Genomic DNA, 20,539 nt, shown 5'->3' on the forward strand with positions numbered 1-20,539 from the left:
CAGCAAGAATGAAGGAAATAAGACTAGTTGGTTATAGTGATGAGGGTGGGATGATGGTCATGGTGAATAGCAAAGACTGTTTTAAAGAGATACTTACGCTTCTCCATCATGTATTAGATGTTAGAACCTGAGATTCTCTATAATGTTTCAGTTTGGTATTCATGTGTCCAGTAGCAATAAACAGACAACTACATTCCTCCCTATTGACCCATCTGTGTTATCAATCAATTGACAAATTTGTGCCTTTTTCAATAGAAAAAAAAAATCCTGAGAAATTGGATGTTAAGCTATTCATTACTTTTTTCTGTTGCTGCATAGAAAGTAAATATATACAGCCCTTTGAGTCATACAAAACAAGAAACCATCATGTTTCTTGTATTTAATATATGCAAACCAATTTCCACTGTGAGTCAATCCCAAAGCTACCACAGATGATGGGTTTTCATAGAAGATCATTTCCAGGAACTTATCTCAGATCTATACTTTAATCCTGCATACTATCGGTAGCCTCAAGTTATGAAGATATGGCTAGACAAGAGAGATTTCATTTCTCTCTCAGGGCAGAAATAAGGTTGTCAAGGGGATTGCAGGATGTGCAAAGTCTAGGATTTAATCGAGTAAAAAAAAAAACCCTACAGATCCTAGTAGGAACATGACTAACAAACTTTAACGTGAACTGAGTTCAAAAAGAAAGGGAGAGCAAATGCGGAGCCTGCTCCTGAGGTCGCAGGCTGCATTAGAGGATCCATGTTGGTGGCAGCAGACAGGGAACAATGGCTCTTCCGGGAGATGAAGCAGCGGTTATTTTCACAAAGCTAATTTTAATCACAGAATGCCGAGAGTGTAATTCCTACTTCCATCTTGTAGCTAGAGAGGCTGTAAATGATGTCAGACAGAAATGGTTTCCCACCAGGCAGGCCTGACAATGTCTCCTTTCAAACTGAAGGTGTTCTGTTGAAGTAATACTAGATGGTCTCCAGAATTCATACGAGAACAGTTAACAGTTCACCTAAGCAGGTTGGCAACTGTAACAGCTTTTATAATTGCTTAATATGATTAAACGGTTCAGTTTCTTTTCCCTGATGAGACCTAAAAGCCTTTGGAATCAGTGAAGTTTCTCTGTTAATACAAATATACATAATCTATCATCATCCAGTTGCTCCTCTAAGAAGTGGATGGAACATAACAAACAAACAAAACCTTGAGACTAACATTTCACTTTTTCAAATAAAACTTGGTGGAAGAACAAAATCACCTCTCCTGCATCTGCACAGCCATAACTGGATACTCTGCACCATTTGCTGGGACTTCTGGTTACAGCATATCTATGGAAGGTTATGCCGGATTTCAGAATAATTGGTCTGATAGAATGAGGGTAAGAAAGACCTCAGACGAAGGTTCCTGAGCAGAGATGAGGATGTGAGTGACGACGACACACTGGAGTGGCCCTGGAGGTGAGGGAAGATCTAAGCCACGGTGAAGCTGCAAGAGCAGGCGTGAACCATCCAGCACAGAAATCTCGAAACAGGTCATTTGCTAACTGCTGATTGCCAGGCTGCCATAATCACGAAGGTCTTCAGTGCTCTTAACCTGCTGGCCTGGCAATTATTTAATAATAGACAGACCTGAATATATATCACAGAGTCCACGAAAGCAAGGTTTGTTTTTTTTTTTTATCTTGTTTTGTTTTGCTTTTAAACTTGGATTAAATGAGTTCGTTTTAATTTTTAGAGAATAGAAAGGAGTGAATGCAATAATTCTAAAAAGTTAACTCCATGGTATAAAATTACAGTCTCGGCAAAAGAAGAAAAGGCAATAGTACACAAATCAGCTTCATACGGTTCTTTTGATGAGTTTAACATGTTTAAACAAAACATGAGCAGAGAAGCACCTGAAGAATTAAAACAGTGTCGTCCAAAATAATAAAGCAGGATTTACTTATTAGCGTACTATTGAACATAATTAAAAATCAGCTTATCTGATGTAATGTGACGTGAGTTCTGATGTGAAACAGAACAGGGGAGCGGTCTAAAATGATGTGATAGGCAAACTCTTTGGGTGGCTCTCATGGCCTGTGCTTCCTGTGTTGATGGTCTGGTGTAATCCCTGCCCTGGAACATGTTCAGTCCATGTAGTCTGTTTGTAACCAGTAGCGCCCCTTCCAGGTGACAAGGTGTACCTGAATACATTGCACATGATTTTAATGCCTGTTTTATGCTGGGCTTTCTTGCTCCTGGGATGCTTCAAAGGGTTGAACTGCTGTGCAGGGAGACTCACACAGCCAGGATCTGCAAACTGTCTGGTGGAAGCCTTGGATCTTCCTTGAGACAAGGCACAGATAAGACCTCATACATGCTTCACAAATAGGAGCCTCGTGAGATCTTACAGAGAGGACTGCCTGAGCCACTGCCAGTCCCCTTCACTGCAGAATATGGAAGAACATATATACATATTGTTTTCAGTAGCTGCAGAGTGTAGTAATTGATTATACTACAAAAGAAAATTAATAGCATAAGACACTATCACTTCCTTCTAACTCTCCAGTGAGGAAATGACCTTTCTAAGCAAATACTGACTTTTCTTGGGAAATCCAAAGTTCTCTTCTATTGGGATAAGAGACAAAATTATATTCTTGAAGCTTTGAGTCAAATTTCAGACTTCTAGGTTACAAACATCCTTTCTATTCCCCTGGACCTCTCCATCTAATCAAGGGGATTGTGGGGGAATGAGAAGGTTGCCCCTCTCCAGGTTTGATTAAGACTGCAGCCTCCAGAAGCAGACAGCTGCTGCTGTATGAGAAATGCTGTCATGAATCTTCTCCAGAGGCACACTTCCCGCCTCACCACGTGCTGTTTCTCAGTCAGCTCAACCCTCCAGTACCTGTCATGGCACTTGACACATAGTTGATGCGCAGTGATTGATGAGTGAACTCCTTAAGTTATTTCACCCATAACGAGTAAAAGTGGGGAAAAGTCACCTTTCCCTACAAGGACACATCTCCTTCTTATAACCTGGGGAGAGAACAACTATATATAAGAAAAAACAGTGGATCAACTGTGAAAATACAGAAGCGATTGCTTGACTTTTTGCAAATGAAAAGAATTTTAAATCTCTAATATATGAAAGTGGTTCATTTCACAGTTCTGTTTTTCCTTTTGGTCCACAGAACAATGTTTAGTTTTATATGAACTTTTGCTTCAGAGTTAGTAGATGTTAAAAGCTTGTCAGGTTCCAAATGGTACCAGCAGGATGGACTCATTTGTTCTGTATCTATTCTATATCTCCTCAGCACACGAAGGCACAAACCTTTTATAATCTGGCAATAATTGAAATGGCTTTATCTTTTATTCATTTTCATTCTCAGAGCCCCCTGTGAAGACCCCTTTTGGAAACCAAATTTTAGAATTATTCATTCATATTTGCCATAGTGAATGCCTGAGCATTATACCTCGCTTAGCAAGTACTTTATTTAATTATTCCTAATTGCTTTGTTGAACATTACTGATAACAAAAATATACCCAAAAATTTGGCTTCATTCACATGACCTGTAAGTAGAAAATTGGCAAGAATGGTGCTGTTGCTTTTGCTGTCTGTCAGAATCATTGCATTGTTTTGGCTAAACTAGCAGAAATACATTTTAATTCATAATGTCATTCTTCATTGGGATGTGTTTATCCCAAACATTCATTTTCGAAAGAGAGATGACAGGTAACCTGATAGCCATGTGTAGCTAAGACTATTGCCTTTTTAACTTTCCGAATTTTTAAGGTATTTTCAGAAGGAGTTATTTCCTCTGAATCATTCATGCTGTGTGGATATTCTGATTGTTTGACCTTAGTCTATATGCTTCATTATGCATTTCAAATTTTCCAACACACTGAACATTCGTTAGTTATGATTTCTTGATCTCCTGCTCTGGACAAGGCACTGTGGTTGTCATTATAATGGACACAGAGGTAAAATGAGCTATATGCTTCTCCCTTATGGAGCTAGCCATTTATAGACAGACTCAAAATGTGTGTGAATATGATACAACTGTAGCATAGAAGGGCCACAGAAGAGTTTCAGATGTTCATGGATTTGGAAGGAGGGAAAACATACTTGTCTCCTATAGATGCTGCAACAAGTTGCCACAAACTTGGTGACTTAAAGCAATGTAGATATATTATCGTATAGTTCGGAAAGCCAGAAGTTCAAAATGGGTCTCTCTGGCCTAAAATTGAGGTTCAGTGAAAAGCTTCATGCTCTTCTAGGGGCTCCTGAGAATTTTTCATTTCTTTACTGATTCTCTAGGCTGCTCACATTGCTTGACCTCTGGCCTTTCCATCTTCAAAGTCAGCTGACCAGTCCACATTTTCTCCTATCATTCATTCCAGTCCTGGACCTTCTACATCCAGGACCCACTTTTAAGGCTCTCTGTCATTATGTTGAGCAAACACTGTCTCACTAATTTAAGGTGAGATGACACTAGCAGCCGGACTTCTCCCTTACATATAACACATGCAGCCTAGATTCTGTAGACTAGGGTGGGAACAGCTCCAGGGAGACATTATTCTACCTACATAGGAACAGAAGAAGGGGTCATGAGGAGCAAATGGTCCCTGAAGAATGGATCAATGTTGGCTCATGTAGGTGGTCGGAAGAACACGGGAATTGCTTTGTCAATGAATAACAAAGTAACAAGCTAAAATATCTAAGATGAGAAATAAGTAAGAAATTTTTAAAAAATTATTTAGCTTTCAACATGGCTCAGCAAAATATTTCTTAGGGGTTTTTGTTCTAAAAAAAATTGTGTGTCTGTGTTGCAACCATTCAACTCTCCCATTGTGGCAGGAAAACAGTCATTGTTAATAAGAAGTGATTGAAGTGTGTTCTAATAAAACTTTATTTATAAAATCAGGTAATAGACCAGATTTGGTCCACAGACTATGGTTTTTCAAGCATTAGTCTTTGGCACAAGAAGTATGAAAAGAAGTAATTGAAAATAAGTTAAGAGTTGGTGGGGACTATGTAAACGCCTGGCAGAGTGTTTTGAAGGATTTTGTTTAATAGACAATGAGGAGCTATTGGTGTTTTTGAGAAAGGAGCAAGTATAATTGGAGCTGTGTTTCTGATTCAGGAAATTCTGTCTGCTCAACACTAGGGTACTGAAAGGCTTTATTAGGAACTTCATTTGGGGCTGTAACAACTATTTGATATCTTGGTCACTCTGATTCTGCCTCCTAGCCATGTTCATCTTTCTGAGTCCTTCAGACATGTCAAGCCTGCTCCTACACCAGATTTATGGCATTGGCTATCCCACCTTCCCAGAATGAAATTCCCTTGCTACACAAAGCTCACTCCTTCATATCATTGAGTTCTCCGGTTCGATGTCACCTCCTGATCTCCACCGTCATCACTGCCGTCACTCGTGATCTGCTCCCTTGCTTTGTCTTCCTGTTAGAACTGCTTCATCCTCACTGCAGCCCCAGACTGTACGCTGGCCATCATTCAGTAGGATTATTGAATAAATAGATCAGTAACTTCACAGAAGTGGTTGTGTCAGAGCGAATTAACAACTGAAAGAGAAACTGGATTTTTCAGCTGAATTCTTGGAGATTGCAAAATATTGTGTAACAATCAAGGATGTCAGCAGAAAAGACATATTCAGGAAGAAGGAACACAAACGCCAATAGTAGAAACACTGAGGCGATGGTAGGTGTCTAGTGAAGGTTTGGGAGGGTTTGGGAGCAAGGCCAAGATGTGGAGCTCTTGATAAGAGAGAGGGGCGTATGTCCGTGTCTGTGTCCTGCTGAATGCTGAAGCCCTGACATTGCAGAGAGAAAACAGAAGAAGTCCTCTGAGACAATTCAAAGAGGTAGAGAGACCAGATGGGGAGCATTCAAGCTGACAGAGTTAAATGAAGATCTGATTATTGGGGAATGGGGATACTAGAGAGGAGAGAATTTCTAAGGAATGATTATCAGTGCCAAGTGCTGTTGTTCAAAAGACACATGAGAAAGGTCTGACAGCAAGCATAAGCGTTTTGACCTATCAGAGACAAACTCCTCCTGGTTGCTAAGGGCAGAAATACGTCTCACTCCAATGCTGTTTTGAATGTCAGCTTAATCTTCTGTGATTCATAAAGTATTTCCGTATCTGCTAGAAAATCATTTGTAAAGACCCGCTGTGTATCTATAGTTTAAAAGTTACAGAACTAAGAAAAAAGATATAGAAATTGCATATTGCAAATTTGCATTCCAAGTGCTTCACACACATACAGTAAAAAGGGACAAATTCATCACTTCACTATGCATGTACATGTCAAAATATGTCATATGTCATAAATATACACAATAAAAATGAAAGAGAAAGTTTTAGAAGACTCAACAGAATCTATACTGTGATTCTGTACCATAGGTTGAAAGCTACTTCATTTGACCAAATCCCTGCCTGTGTCCGGATTCCTGTGGCCCCTGGGAGCTGTGCTCTGCGAGCTGCTGGCCCTTGCGACCCCGGCCTCTTCTAAACAGAGACTTGCTAAGACAGAAGGAAAAGCTTAGGCCAGCAACATTTTTATTTTGTCTTCTGCTGACATATGAATGGTGTTAGACTTTTTGTTGAAAGATTACAGAATAGAGTGAACCATTAGAAAATCTTGGCCATAGCCTGCCACCAAGAATCAGTCATGGTTTGTGACCTTCAGTCTCTGATTTCTATTTTTTAAAACATTTTTACTGGGCTTCTTGTAGCTGTTGTTGTTGTCTGTGTGATTTTAAAAGTACAGTGGCTAAACTCAAGACCCAAAGGGCCTACATTCAAACCCTGCCTCTTAGGAGTTGCATGATTCCAATGAGTTTCCTGATTTGTCTCTGCCTCTGTTTTCCCAGTCATAAAATAGTGGAGCCTTTCTGTTAAAATAGCCAGCATGCAAACAGTTGTGAAGCCAGGGAGTAAAAGTGTTTGCTGAGTGATTCTGACAATCAGAGTTGAGGTCCCTGGAGGCCGTGTGAGATCTAGACAGGATGGTGCATTCTGTAATCCGAGCATGCGTAGTGAGATGGGAGCAGAGACCAAAGGATCCTCTGGAAACTCGCAAGAACTGAGCCTGGTGTAGAAAGTGAAGCAGCGAAAATCCTGCCTAAGACAAGGAGGATGGAACTGACCAAACACCCAAGGTTGCCCTCTGACCTCCACACATATGCTATGGCAAATGCATGCCCTCACACATGAGACACACAGACAGACAGACAGACACACACACACACACACACACACACCGTACTCAAAAATCAATACTTAAAAAAAAAGAACAAATTTGATCCCATCTTCACGCCTTTTCAAATGTCACTGTCCTGTTGTTCTTGTGCCTCCCATTTTATTTATTTGAAAGGTTTAACATCTCATTTGCTATTTATTATCTCTTACTTCCATGGTGTCCTATGGCTTTGCCATTTTTCTTTATTTAAAATTATTATAAACAAATCTTATTTGCAAATATAATCTAGATTGGGAGCCACCTTGGTTCCTGGAACCAAATCCCAGGAACCTAGTTTCAGAGCAACATCACACTGTCCCCTCTCATAAAGTCAGATATGGCCCGGGTCTCTTCTCAGAGAATAAGGGATGATAAACTAATTAAGACATTTTATTGTCTGTATCAGAGTTATTATCCTAAAAAGCCATTAGCCATACAATGATAATCAAATGACTGGATGGGCTGTTAACAGTAATATGTCCCTAAGGGATCCATACTGCACTGTGTGTGTGCTATGTACAGACAGAGTAATAAAACCGGTTCTGAGACCAGGCTAACTGCTAAATGTTCACTGATGAAGATTACGTGGGAGAACGTTTTTCTTCTTTTGGTTGTTTCTTAGAAGGCTTAACATTTATTTTAAGCACAATGTCTTTAAGTAAAAGGGAGATTAAGAGAAATGGTCTCATTGGCCTTTTGGTTAAAACAACTGGTCAGATAACATTAAAAGCAGAGCATGGCTTTTAAAGATGGACTGCCTTTCTCAGCTTCATGATTTAAAACAAAACCAAGTTCTCCTCAGACACAATGGGCTCTTGGGGAGTGTCAGTGCTATTTTATAAATTGTTCACAATCAGCCTTGGTTTGAAGTATTTGAAGTGCTCTGTCTATAACTTTTATTTGTTACTCAGGGGAAAAAAAACTTTCTTAAACAATGGATAAGAAATAGGAGGTATCTATAAGGACTTTTGTTAACCTTAGCCTTTCTAGAAAATGTCTGTGTTGGTAAGGCAGTGCCAAGGTTCTGTGGTGTGTATGTGTAAACTCTACAGTTTTGTTTGGTTTTTAAGCTATCAATTCATTACCTGGATGAGTGGTGAATTGTCAGTAACTTAAGGAAATACACCATTGCAGGTTTTTCTGAGTATCTTGCAGTAAATCAACTCCCAAAGACTTCCTTAGGAAACACATTGACCCTTTCAAAAAATATAAATGCAACAGACCAACATAATTGTTTTTATTGAAAATATATTCTTCTCTCAAATAATACGTCCCAACCACATTTTCCCCTTCCTCCACTCCTCACAACCACATAGCTCTTTTGTTATCCAAAGATAAGAAAAATGTATCAAGATAAAGTGTGACTTGCTGTGTGTTTGAAGAACATGAAGATTGGATGCTCCCTGTGTAATCACTTTCCCAGTGCTTTGCACACTCGCACTGGTTAGTGTTGACTAAGAAAAATTACGTGTGTGTGGCGTCTTGCCTCTCATCATCTTGAAGTTTTCTTTTAAAGGAGCTGATTATGTGCTGCTTCCCAAATAGAAGCGCAGATTTTGTTCATGCATTTTCTGAATTTTTAACTATACCTTTATTTTTATCTTTGGAAGTAGAAACCATAATTTTTGTCTTTTATAAACTGTAATGATAAATCATTGCAAAATAGGATCACTAATGTCATATGAATCTCTTCAGCAGGCCTAATTTAAAATAATAATTCCTCAGAAGAGTTTCCCCAGCAATGGACCCAGAACAAGGGCTGAAAGCTAAGCTGGACCAGTAGCATGTTAGGATGCAGAGATGCTGCTGTCCTCCAAAGCTCAGACAAGTTCTGAAATTTACAACCAAGATTTATGTCTGAGCTAAATTTAACTAATCAGACATGATTCATGGGCTAGATTTAACTGTAGTAGGAAATGACAGAAAAACCTTCACTTTCCTTCTTGTCTTTCTGAACTGCAGAAGACTTTAGACTGGCTAGGTGTTCAGTCTAAGTCTTAGTAACCTAGACATAATATATAGTCTTTTAATGTAGTCTTTGTAATATAGACATAAACACAAACTCAAGGAAATAATGCTTTGTTGCATCATTTATGTGTCTGCTGTTAAACCTTAGTCCCTTATGTCTCAAGACCAGAATAGCCCAATGAGCATACATATATTTACTAAAGTTGTTTAAATGTTCAGAGGAAATGTTACTGTTTCCCAACACCCCGATGAATGCACTCAAAGCAGCGCCTTGGGTATTTGCAGTGGGTCTGCAGCCGTCAGAGGGCAGGGCTGCAGTTAGTGTTGTTTCTGAGGCTGGGAGTGCCTGGGTCACAGCACACAGTTATGCGTGTGTCATGACGTCACATGCAGAAAATCATGAAGGCATGGAATGTCCCAGGCCGTTCTCTTCTGTTTAGTTATTAACTTGACATGGGACAAGCCAGCATTAGAGAAACTTAATTGGTGTCTAAAACTCTGCTGGGGGTTTCAGATCAAACTGTTCACAGAAGCGTCACTCCTATCTCGCTTTCTGTCTACTGGTCCCCCTCAGACACTGAGTGTGAGCTTTCTTACAGAGCTGGATAGCATGTTAAAATTGTAAAAGGTCCAAAGATAGCTATGATAATAGATCATTCTCATGTAAGTTAACCAGATATCATTGCAGAGCAAGTCATTTTTCGTTGTTGTTTAAACATGATTTTCTTATCTTAGCGATAAGCAGCAACAACAGCTAAGTGGGCGTTTGCACTCTTAGAGCAGTGCTGTCTGACCTAGATTTCAGATCTCTGTAGTGTTTCCTGTAGACCAGTGTGTTCTCTCTCTGCACCCCCATTAATAATAAAGCTATGCGTCAGCAGATAGAGCAGCTGTCTGTGTGAGGGTTTTAAGCAGTCCTTTTATTAATAAAAACCAAGTGCATGGTTCTGTTATAGTGCCGATGAGTTAGTCAACAAAATATAACCAAGAATATTGCTAGAGACATTTCTTCATGGGAAATATTTAAACGTTCAGTCCTCTTTTATTAAAATAACAACAATATGTTTTATCTACATAAAGAATTTTTTAATGGAAATAAGATACTATTTATCAGACACTTTTGATGTCCTACTCGATAGCAGGCGTTTGCCAGATTCTCGGTACATGAGAATGGGTATTTCATCCCTGTCCTCATAGAACTTATGGGGAGAGCAAACAGTAAACAAGAAACCAAGAGCTATCCTCTGAAACCGAGAAGGTACTATGGATAGTGAGCTCAGTGCTGAGATAGGAATGGAGAGGGTGAGCAAGGCCTGGTGCTACAGAGTAAGATGCTGAGCTGACCTTTGGCAAGTGATGGGCATGAGCCTTTCAGGCAGAGGCAAAGGGCTCCTGTTCAGGCAGAGGAGGCTCACTAGGGGACACTGGGGAGATGGAGAGGGTGATTTGAGATGTATATTAAAGCTTAATCTGGAGAAAAGAAACATAGGTTGCGTAAGAGGCATCCAAACAGAGGTGTTCTCACGGAGTCGCTGTTACCACTCTAGATGAAGAAATGACTGGATTGGAGAAATAAATTTGAATCTTGACATGCATGTGATTTTTAAAGTTATGAACGTGGTGAATTCTTGGGGAATGGAAATAGAGAGAAGGAGGATGTCCAGACAGAACAGCTTAGACATTCAGAGGTCTACACAAAGGAAGGAGCTAGACCAAGACAGAGGTAGCAGAAAGAGAGGGAAAACCTGGCCAATACATTTTGGTCTTTTGGAAACCAAGAAAAATAATGTTTTTAACTGCATTTGTCTTTCAGTCTTCCTGATAGTACTTTGTTTTCCTCAATAGATCCTGAAGATTCAATGGCCATTAATGTTTGCCTTTCTTCTCCCACCCATCTCTTTCTTCACTTTCTCCAAATAAAGTGAGAGCAACCAATCTCTGTGTTTAACCCACATGCCCATCTATGCACTTCACCGATATAGGAACCATGATAGGGACATGGGTTCCTATCAGCATCTAATAGGCTTCTCGCTACTTACCATTAACTTTCCACAGTTCCCAGTTGATGTGTTCATTAGACTCCTTACAAATTATTAAGTTGATGAAGTAAAATCTGGAAAAAGTGGAAAATTTTGAGACAGTTCTAATAATGAGTTTAAAATGCCACTGACAGGGTGTGAAGGAGTCGTCTGGAAAGTTGCAGCAAGATCTTAAAAGTTGAGATCCTGCTGTTGGATTGTTTCCCAGCTATATTTCTCAGTCCACTTTACAGCAGCCAACGCAAGGACTAACAGCTGCTGCATTCTGAGTGTGCTTCCCATAAGAATAATCCAGAACCCCAGCACAGGTCCCAGTTGGAGGTCCATGAGCAAGAAAGTTATTATTTTGGCCTAATCATTAACAACATATCTATCTATACATTTTAATTTAAACTAAAACATGTAAAGCAAGATACGCCCATTATTGCATAAATGGAATTTTACAAGGTTAGCTTGCTCTTTTATGTTTTTGATATTCACACCTCAAATAAGGACAGCAAGCCTCTGAATACTTCCAGTTCTCTAAGTGTATACACATTATGTTTCTGAATCTATCCTTTACTGCTTGCCTCAATTTCACATTAACTCTTTAAATACATAAATATGACGTCATCAAGTAATCACACTGAAGATAATAAAAGCATACTTTTTTCCAAGTAGAAAACAAAATCTTCCACCGATTTTCGAAAACTCTAATTAGAATTAATTTTTAGCCTTTTTAAAGATGCTTAGAAGACACGAGAAGGAGTGGTGTTTAATACCCCTTTCATCTGCCAGTTCGTGTTTTCTACAATTTTGCCACTAGCCTTTGATTGCGTTTACTTTCAAGTTGAATTTTCTTGTGTAACATCAGTGAAGAATGTGGGATGTAGTTATCCCACATCAGTCACCAGAAACGGATGGATGCTGAAGTGAAAGACAATAGAAGGTGATCTAATGATCCAATGTTGAAGAATAAAGGGACATTTAAAGTCTCTGGGGTTTTTTTTATCATATTTTTAAAATAGACTTGATTATTTGAATTAGCAGGTGGTTGTATATAGTTATATGATTGTCTGTTTTGTGTATTGCTTAGGAGGCTACTTCCTGTCAGGGCACAAATAAACAGTGATTATTATATGTAGATACCTAGCACCAGAAATTATATTTTGGACCCACAGAAATAGTATCAAAATAAATTTTATCTCAAATGTGCAAAGGAATATGAAGTTGTGGGTTCCCATAACTATTTTTTTTAAAAAATGAGAGAAATCAAGAAAAATAATACACCCAGACTCAAAGAGAAACTTCTGAGATCCTCTCTGTTTGGCTGACACAGAAGAATTCATTCTGTGCAATAAGAACTCAGCAGTGAACCTTGGGAAGTGGAGTCCAGTCCTGCTGGATTATCCAGCTGTGTGCTCTGGAGCATGGCAGCATCCCCTCGAGGAAGATGGCTCAGTTGGCAAAGTGCTTATGAGACCTGGGTTTAGTTCTGGAATCTGTCTTAGTTAGGGTTACTGTTGCTATGATGAAACACCATGACCAAAAACAAGATGGGGAAGAAAGGAATTTTTTAACTTACACTTCTATATTGTAGTTAATCATTGAAGGAAGCCAAGAAAGAAACTCAAACAGGGCAGGGACTGGAGGCAAGAGCTGATGAAGAGGCAATGGAGGAGTACTGCTTACTGGCTTGCTCCGTATGACTTGCTCAGCCTGCTTTCTTATAGAACTCAGGACCACCAGCCCAGGGTGCCACTGCCCACAATGGGCTGGGCTTTCCCACATCAATCACTAATTAAGAAAATGCCTTACAGGCTTACCTACAGCCTGTTCTTATGGGGACATTTCCTTAATTAAGGTTCCCCTCGTCTCTGATGACTCTAGCTTGTGTCAAGTTGACATTAAAACTAGCCAGGACAGAAACCATGTTTAAAAATGCTGGACACACACTGTCATTCCAGTGTTGGAGAAGTACAGACAGGCAATTTTCTGGGGCTTATTGGCCAGCAAGCATCAACTCTCACGGTTGGCTTCTGGTCTCCACATGTTCACATGGACTTGCACACACATGTATACATAAACACATACATAAGTGCCTTTTTAAATTTTTCACAGAAGAACCAATACAACAGTCTATGTTAACAAAAGGAAACGAATTAATTTTTCTATTCAAAGAATCCTCTTTTGAAACCCGCTGGGTATGAGGATGACTTAGAACCCTCAAGGAGTCTAGAAAAATGGGGACGAAAATGATTGTAAAAATAATCATATTGCAAGGTTTAATAGATTAAATGTATTGTCTATAATACAAGGTAAAAATAGCTCAGGGGAATAATGAGGGAAATTATTTTTAAATGGAGAGATATGTATACGGAAGGAACTGTTTAAGATTTGAACTCTGAGTAGTTTTAAATGGCAGAGATAAAGCCAAACTCAAGTCGAAGCGAAACCATCATAATTTAAAGGCACACGAGATAAGGCATGTGAGGTTGAAACTCACGTCTTGATTATGCCATCGTAAGCAACCACCATCTCAAAATATTTATCTCAATGTGAATTGCTATTCATGCACCGTTTGTACTGACAGCTTATGTTCCCCATTGACCAACGCATGCTGACAAACTTGGTAAACTAAATACCTCCTAGTATTATGTAACCTTTAACACTAGGATTACCTCCCAACAAACAGCTTTTGTTTTTCTTCTCTTACTACTTGTATTCCAAAGTCTTCCAGGCATACTTTGAGGCTTCCCTAGTACTCGTATGACAATATAAAGTCAAGGAAAGAGTTGACGGGCTGGTCTCTGTTTTGAAATGGTTGGCTGTCTGTGTCTTTCAAAGCAAATCAGTATGCAGAAGTAAAACGTGGCAACTCATTGCTTTTCTTGTACTAAATTATCAGTAACTGTCACTGGTCAAATGAGAAAGGACTTAGATTTCTTCCTTTGATATGTGTCTGCTTTACTAAGGGCTATCATATGTGGAGGGATAAAAAGAGGGTGTTGCAATTTTGAGACAGAATATTCCTACTGATATAACTAAAATGAATAGCCAGACTTACAGAGACAAACAGTAAGGAACATGATGGGAGATAAAAGAGCAGGGTAAAATGAGAAATCTGCCACTAGGTTCTAACAGACAATACTCTCCTGCTGCGTACACTGCATCCTTGGGTCTGTTGGTGCCTTTTGTTTGATAACTGTGCCGTGAGTTTTTGTGAACACAATACTGTTAGTGTTTCATGCCCTGGCATGGTTACATTGGGCTGGTCCAAGGATGCCACAGGAAAGCTGTAGGGGAGGTCTCCCCTGAAGATCTAACCACGCAGTTAGGCCCCGTGATGGAAACAGATCTCCCAGGTTTTGAATAGGAGACGTTGGACAAGTGTGAGTAGGAAATGTCCTGAATGAAGTTTCTGACAATTCCAGCATCTGGACAGGTGTGCGGCCTGACCACCTGCTCAGAGGGGACCAGAGTTTTGCCACGACAGACTCGTCGGGGAGATTTTGGCCAGTATCCCGGAGATAGATGGGATGAGAGTTCAAAGCTGATAGGGAGGGAAAATCAGGAAACTGAGTCAGTTGTTCACAAACTCACTTAGCCACCCAAGGGTACTCTCCAGAAATGTGCCTTCTGCTAATCCCGGCTACTCAGTCTTTCTCTTTTCCTTCTGCCGTCCATAACCATGCACACGCTATAAATTGTACAGCTGATCCAGTTAAGAGCTGTAAATGTTTTAAATCTCTCCTTCCCTACCTTCTCACCTTTTGGTCCCTTGTTTACCTCCTCATTTTCTTCCCATTTTCATCACTTTCTCTCATCTGCTAGCCACAGAATGGAACAGAAACCTTTTACAAAAATTCTGGATTTATTGTGGGGGAATTTTTATAATTCTTTGACTATTCTAAATTATATGTTTATTTAATATTTTTTGCCTCTAAAGAAAAATAAAAATTAATTATGAAAGTTTTGTTATTGTTTCAATGTGACTTTTCTCATAGTTTTCTCAGTGACATGTCCCTTTCTAGGGGTGAACATAGAAGGTTCCCCTCGCCATCCTGGGCACTATCTGAAGTAACGTGAGCACTTCAATAGATAGGATTCTAAGACAGCTTTTCAAGTTTCTGGCTCCGGCCAAACATGCATGTACAAGCTAATCAGTGAACTACTAGCCTAAGTGTAGCTATGATGGGATCCTGTGTGTAATTAATTAACCTGGAAACAAAGAAGTTCCCCTTGTGGATGTGACCTCCACAAGCTTTTGAGACCTAAATATTGGAGATCTACAAGTCCCATTGGAAGTATAAGGACAATCTGAAGGTTGAAGGAGTCATGTGGCAAGCAATGATCACCACTTCTAGGCCTAACAAAGCAGGCTTGGGAGTAGCTTATGTCCAGAACTACAAACTGAATTCTGTCAATAACAAATTAACTTAGAAATACTTAACTTCCTAGTTCATTCTGATAAAAAGGTCTCCCCAGGCAGTATTTTTATTTCTGTCCCATAATCCCTTGAGCACAGAACCAAGTCATACCATGCTGCACATCCCACCCGTGGAGCTCTGCTGATACACTCGTGCGCTCCGTTTGTGAAAGTTTGCTATGCAACTGGGAAAAACTAAAGAAGTGTACACAGGAGTGTGTGTTCTTAAAGATTTATTTTCATATGTAAGTTTGGGAAACCCGATACGGTACGCTCTCAGACAGAGGGGGAGGCAGTGGTCAGTGACACTCAGTAGAGATTACTCACGAGGTCTTCCTAGCATTTGAACTAGTTAACCTGTCTCCTGTCCTCTTGGTAAGTCTGCCTTTCCTGTTGGCTGCGGTAACCACGCCCCTCTGATATGGACGCCCCGCTATATTGTTGTTATACCTCACCAGAGACAGTCAAGCTTGCTGCAGAGCCACACTCAACCTCTCCTCGCCAAACAAGTTTCCCTGAAGGGAACAGGAAGGAGAGAGCACAGTTATCCAGGTGTCTTCCCTCGCAGTCCGTAGACCCACTAGTTCGTGTCCACCAGCCACTCGCCCTTCGTATCTTAAGGATACTAATCAAACACTGTTTTTAAAGCAATCTTGCTTATCTTTGTAAGGACTTGGAACCAGATGTGGTGGTGTGTGCCTGTAATCCCAGCAGCACTCAGGAGACAGAGGCATATGGATCTCCGTTGACTTTAAGACTAGCCTGGTTTGATGATGAGTTTCAGGCCAGTCTGGGCTGCATAAAAGGAGACCTGCCTTTATTTTAAAAAAAAAAAAAATTGAATCCTTCACTTTTCTCCTCCATCTCTGTCACCTGTAAAGAAGAAACTGTCAACTCATAGGAAAATAATTCAAGTCATGAAGTACACCCTTAATGGTGCAACTTTTTAATTTTGATCTTAATTTAGCACCCTTTCAATACTTTTTCTAAAATCCTCTTCTTTTATCTTGTGTCTGATTAAATAGTCTGTGTTTGTATTACCATAGTCATTTGGCATAGTAAACATTGATTCCTTAATTCAGCAAATAGCAATTAAGAATCGTATATGTGCACAATACTGCTGGTAGTGGGGCAGGGAACAAAAATGAGAGAATTTGGGTAGGAAAGAAAGCTGGTTCGGACAGCTAGTATGTGCCAGAGGCAGAAGAGAAGGCTGTTTTATATTGAATGACCAGGAAAACATCACTGACTCCATGATATCTGAGCCAACTCCTGAAGGAAGCAACAGAGCGAGCTACAAACATGGGTGGGAACAGTTCTCTGGGCTATTGGCCATTACTACTCTTCTCACTGATCAAGTCAGACGAGTTGACTAGTCATGAGTAAAGCTTGTCAGAACACAAAGATGTTTGAAAGGACCTTTTAATCCCTTTTCTAGCCTGTCTCTGTAGGCTGGCTGTACAGAATGAGGTCACGTACTTTAGCCAGGAAAACTGCAACAATCCTTGTACTGAGTTTGGTCAATGCATAATGTAAAGTCTGCTAGATATTACTGGTTTTAAGCAAAGCAAACTCAAATCCCCAGGCGACTCCCCTAACCTTGAGTAAATACCCAGAGACTACTGTGAATGAAGTTCTGTGTTCTCACCTACAGTCTCGGTCACAGGATGGGAGTGAACAGTAGAAAAGAGGACACTTAAGCTGACTTGTCAGGTGTTGGCATGCCAGCGTTCAAGATGCTAAACCCTAATTGGGAGCAAATGCTATGAAAATGCAGAGTTTGCTTGTGTTGAAAGGAAAATATGGAAAATGGACTATAGCCTTCTCACCCTCCTTTTTAACTGCATACTATTTTAGAATGTATTTGTCTGCCAGACAGAGTGAGGCCTAACTGAGAAGACTATGGGCAGCCAGGTTGCTTATGAGTGTGATTTCAGTGTTTTCCTTCCATGTTTCATTCATTGTCTTTTGGGGGTAGGTGTGTGGCTTCTGATTTGAAATATGTAACATCTACATTATACATGTATAGGTGCACTTTCTCCCCGCTCCCCAGACAATGGCCATATGTAACCAAATCACAGATGCAGAATCATGCCTGTTGTTAAAGCATTTATGCAAGGCTAACAATCAGGAACACTTAGAGCACAATTCCAAAACTTAGATGGTTCTTTTGTAAATTGTTTTCTTAGGATTTCTTTCTTTTTTTTTTTTTTGCCCTTGAAATACTAAATTATCAGGTTATTTATAGGTGAGGACCATCACTTAGTGTAATAGATTTCTCTTTCATGGGAAAATTGGCATCACAGTTCAGACCTACAAATTAACTTGAACAATCCTAAAATCTAACAAAAAAACGATTCTAAAACAGACCATTTTGCCTTTAAACCTAGAATCTAGTTCATTTCCTCTTAGGAGATCATTGCTTAGTACAGTAAAGCATAGACTGGGATGTTGGGGATTCTCTTTCTCTTCTTGTTCTGGCGAGTTGGGGGAAGAGATTATTTAATGATTTTGCTATCAGCTGTTAGCAGTGCCGAGGCCGAGACTGTGGACACAGAATAATGCTTTAGTGAGGGAATACCAGTGTCTTCACACATGATCCGACGGCGATCGCATCGTTTGCTGGCAGCACAGCGGTGAAGCAGAGACTGTGTAATTCCCTACACTGAGGAAAGGACTGTGGAAATATATGACTTCCTCTAGGGAAACTCGCTCCATAGGTATTTAAGATTTTCCTGTGTTAGATGTATGCATGGCATCAATAGAATCGTGGGCAATAAAGAAGTTCCTGTTTTGTTGCCATTAATAACAATGACCTCCTTTTGCATGTAATTGTATCGTTATATATTAACTAATAAAGTCTCATGATAACACCATAAGCTAGTGGTATAACTATGATCATTACTCATATAAATGAGAAACCTGAGGTCCTACACAGTTATTACCACCTTATTCAACTTAGAGTCAAAAGCAGTACATGTGGATTTAGCTTTTCTGATTCAAAATGAATTAAAAATTCTTGGAATGTAATGGATGCCATAATATTTAGTAAAACTTTGTCTATTTAATTCAAGATCTCTCCCTCCCTCTGACCATCCCTTCCCCTCCCTCTTCCCTTTCATCCCTTCCTGGGATGTCCTACGCTACAGGTTGAGTCTCCTTGAGATGATGATGACACTCGAGCTTTTCTTTCGGTTTTTCGAGACAGGGCTTCTCTATGTAAGAGCCTTGGCTATCCTGAATTTCACTTTATAGACCAGTCTGGCCTCAGACTTAGAGAGATCCACCTGTCTCTGCCTCCCGAATGCGTGGATTAAAGGTGTGCGCCACCACCACCCGGCAATTCTCTCTTTTTTTTTAATTTCATTTTACATTCCAAAAACAGTTCTCCCTCCTACCCTTCATGATGTACCCCCCCACGCCTCACCCACCAGCTCACTCCCCATCCATCCAATCCTCCCAATTTGTAAGGGCTCCCAAGGGGAGTCAGCAAAGTCTGGCACATTACGTTGGGGCAGAACCCCTACATTAAGGCCTAGCATGGCATCTCACCATAGGGAATGGGGCTCCAATGAACTAGCTCATGCACCAGGGATAGATCCTGGTCCTACTACCAGGTGCTCCTCAGATAGTTCAAGCTTCACCACTGTCTCCCACATATGGAGGGACTAGTTCGGTTCCACAGAATCTCCACAGCTGTCAGTCTAGGGTTGCTGAGTTTCCACAAGCTTGGTTCAGCTGTCTTTGTAGATTTCTCCGTCATGATCTTGACCTTCCTTCCTCTCTTTGATTGGATTTCCGGAGCTCGGCCTGGTGCTTGGCTGTGGATCTCTGCTTCTGGTTCCATCAGTTACTGAGTGAAGGCTCTATGATGATAGTTGGGGTATTCACCAGTCTGATTACAGGGGAAGGCCAGTTCGGGCACCCTCTCCACTCTTGCTAGGAGTCTCAGCTGGGGTCATCCTGTGGATTCTTGGGAATTTTCCTAGCATCATAGTGGCTCTACCAAGATATCTCTTTCATTGCTCTCCCACTCCATCCCTCTCCGCTCTTGGCTATCCCATTCCATCATGTTCTCATCTCCCATCCCCTCCCCTTTACCACCCCCTCTTGCCCCTAGTTTGCCCAAGAGATCTCATCTAATTCCCCTCCCCAGGGTGATCTATGTGTCCCTCTTAGAGTCTTCCTTGTTACCTAGCTTCTCTGGAACTGTGGATTGTATTCTGGTTATTGCTTGCTTTAAGTCTAATATACACTTATGAGTGAGTACATACCGTGTTTTTCTTTCTGAGTTTGGGTTACCTCACTCGGGATGTTTTTTTCTAATTTCATGTATTTGCCTGCAAATTTCATGATGGCGTTGTTTTTTATGGCTGAGTAATACTCCATTATTTAAATGTACCACATTTTCTTTATCCATTCTTCAGTTGAGGGGCATCTAGGTTATTTCCATAGAAGGGAAAGTGGGAAGTAGCCTTGAGCTCATTGACAGAAGAGACCACTTCCTAAATACGACACCAGTCGCACAGACATTGAAACAGTCAGTAAATGGGACTTCCTGAAACTGAAAAGCTTCTGTAAGGTAAAGGACATGGTAAATAAGACAAAATGACAGCCTACAATGTGGGAAAAGATCTTCACCAACCCCACATCTGACAGAGGGCTAATCTCCAAAATATATAAAGCACTCAAGAAATTAAATATCAAAATACAAAACAATCCAATTAAAAAATGGGGTACAAAGCTAAACAGAGACCTCATCAGAAGAATCTCAGATGACCAAAAGACATTTAAGGAAGTGCTCATCATCTTTAACCATCAGGGAAATGCAAATCAAGATGGTGCTGAGTTACCATGTCCCCCTATCAGTTACTCCTGTCAGAATG

General features: G+C 40.3%; 1 protein-coding gene across 5 annotated transcripts in view; it reads left to right on the forward strand.

Moving 5' to 3' along the window:
- The window catches only part of Stxbp4 (syntaxin binding protein 4), a 155,101-nt gene that overhangs the window by 107,845 nt on the left and 26,717 nt on the right, over positions 1-20,539 (forward strand). The gene's annotated exons all lie outside the window — the stretch shown is intronic.

Source organism: Myodes glareolus, chromosome 9, assembly GCF_982192425.1.
Source record: "Myodes glareolus chromosome 9, mMyoGla1.1, whole genome shotgun sequence".
In the NCBI taxonomy this organism is placed as follows: domain Eukaryota; kingdom Metazoa; phylum Chordata; class Mammalia; order Rodentia; family Cricetidae; genus Myodes; species Myodes glareolus.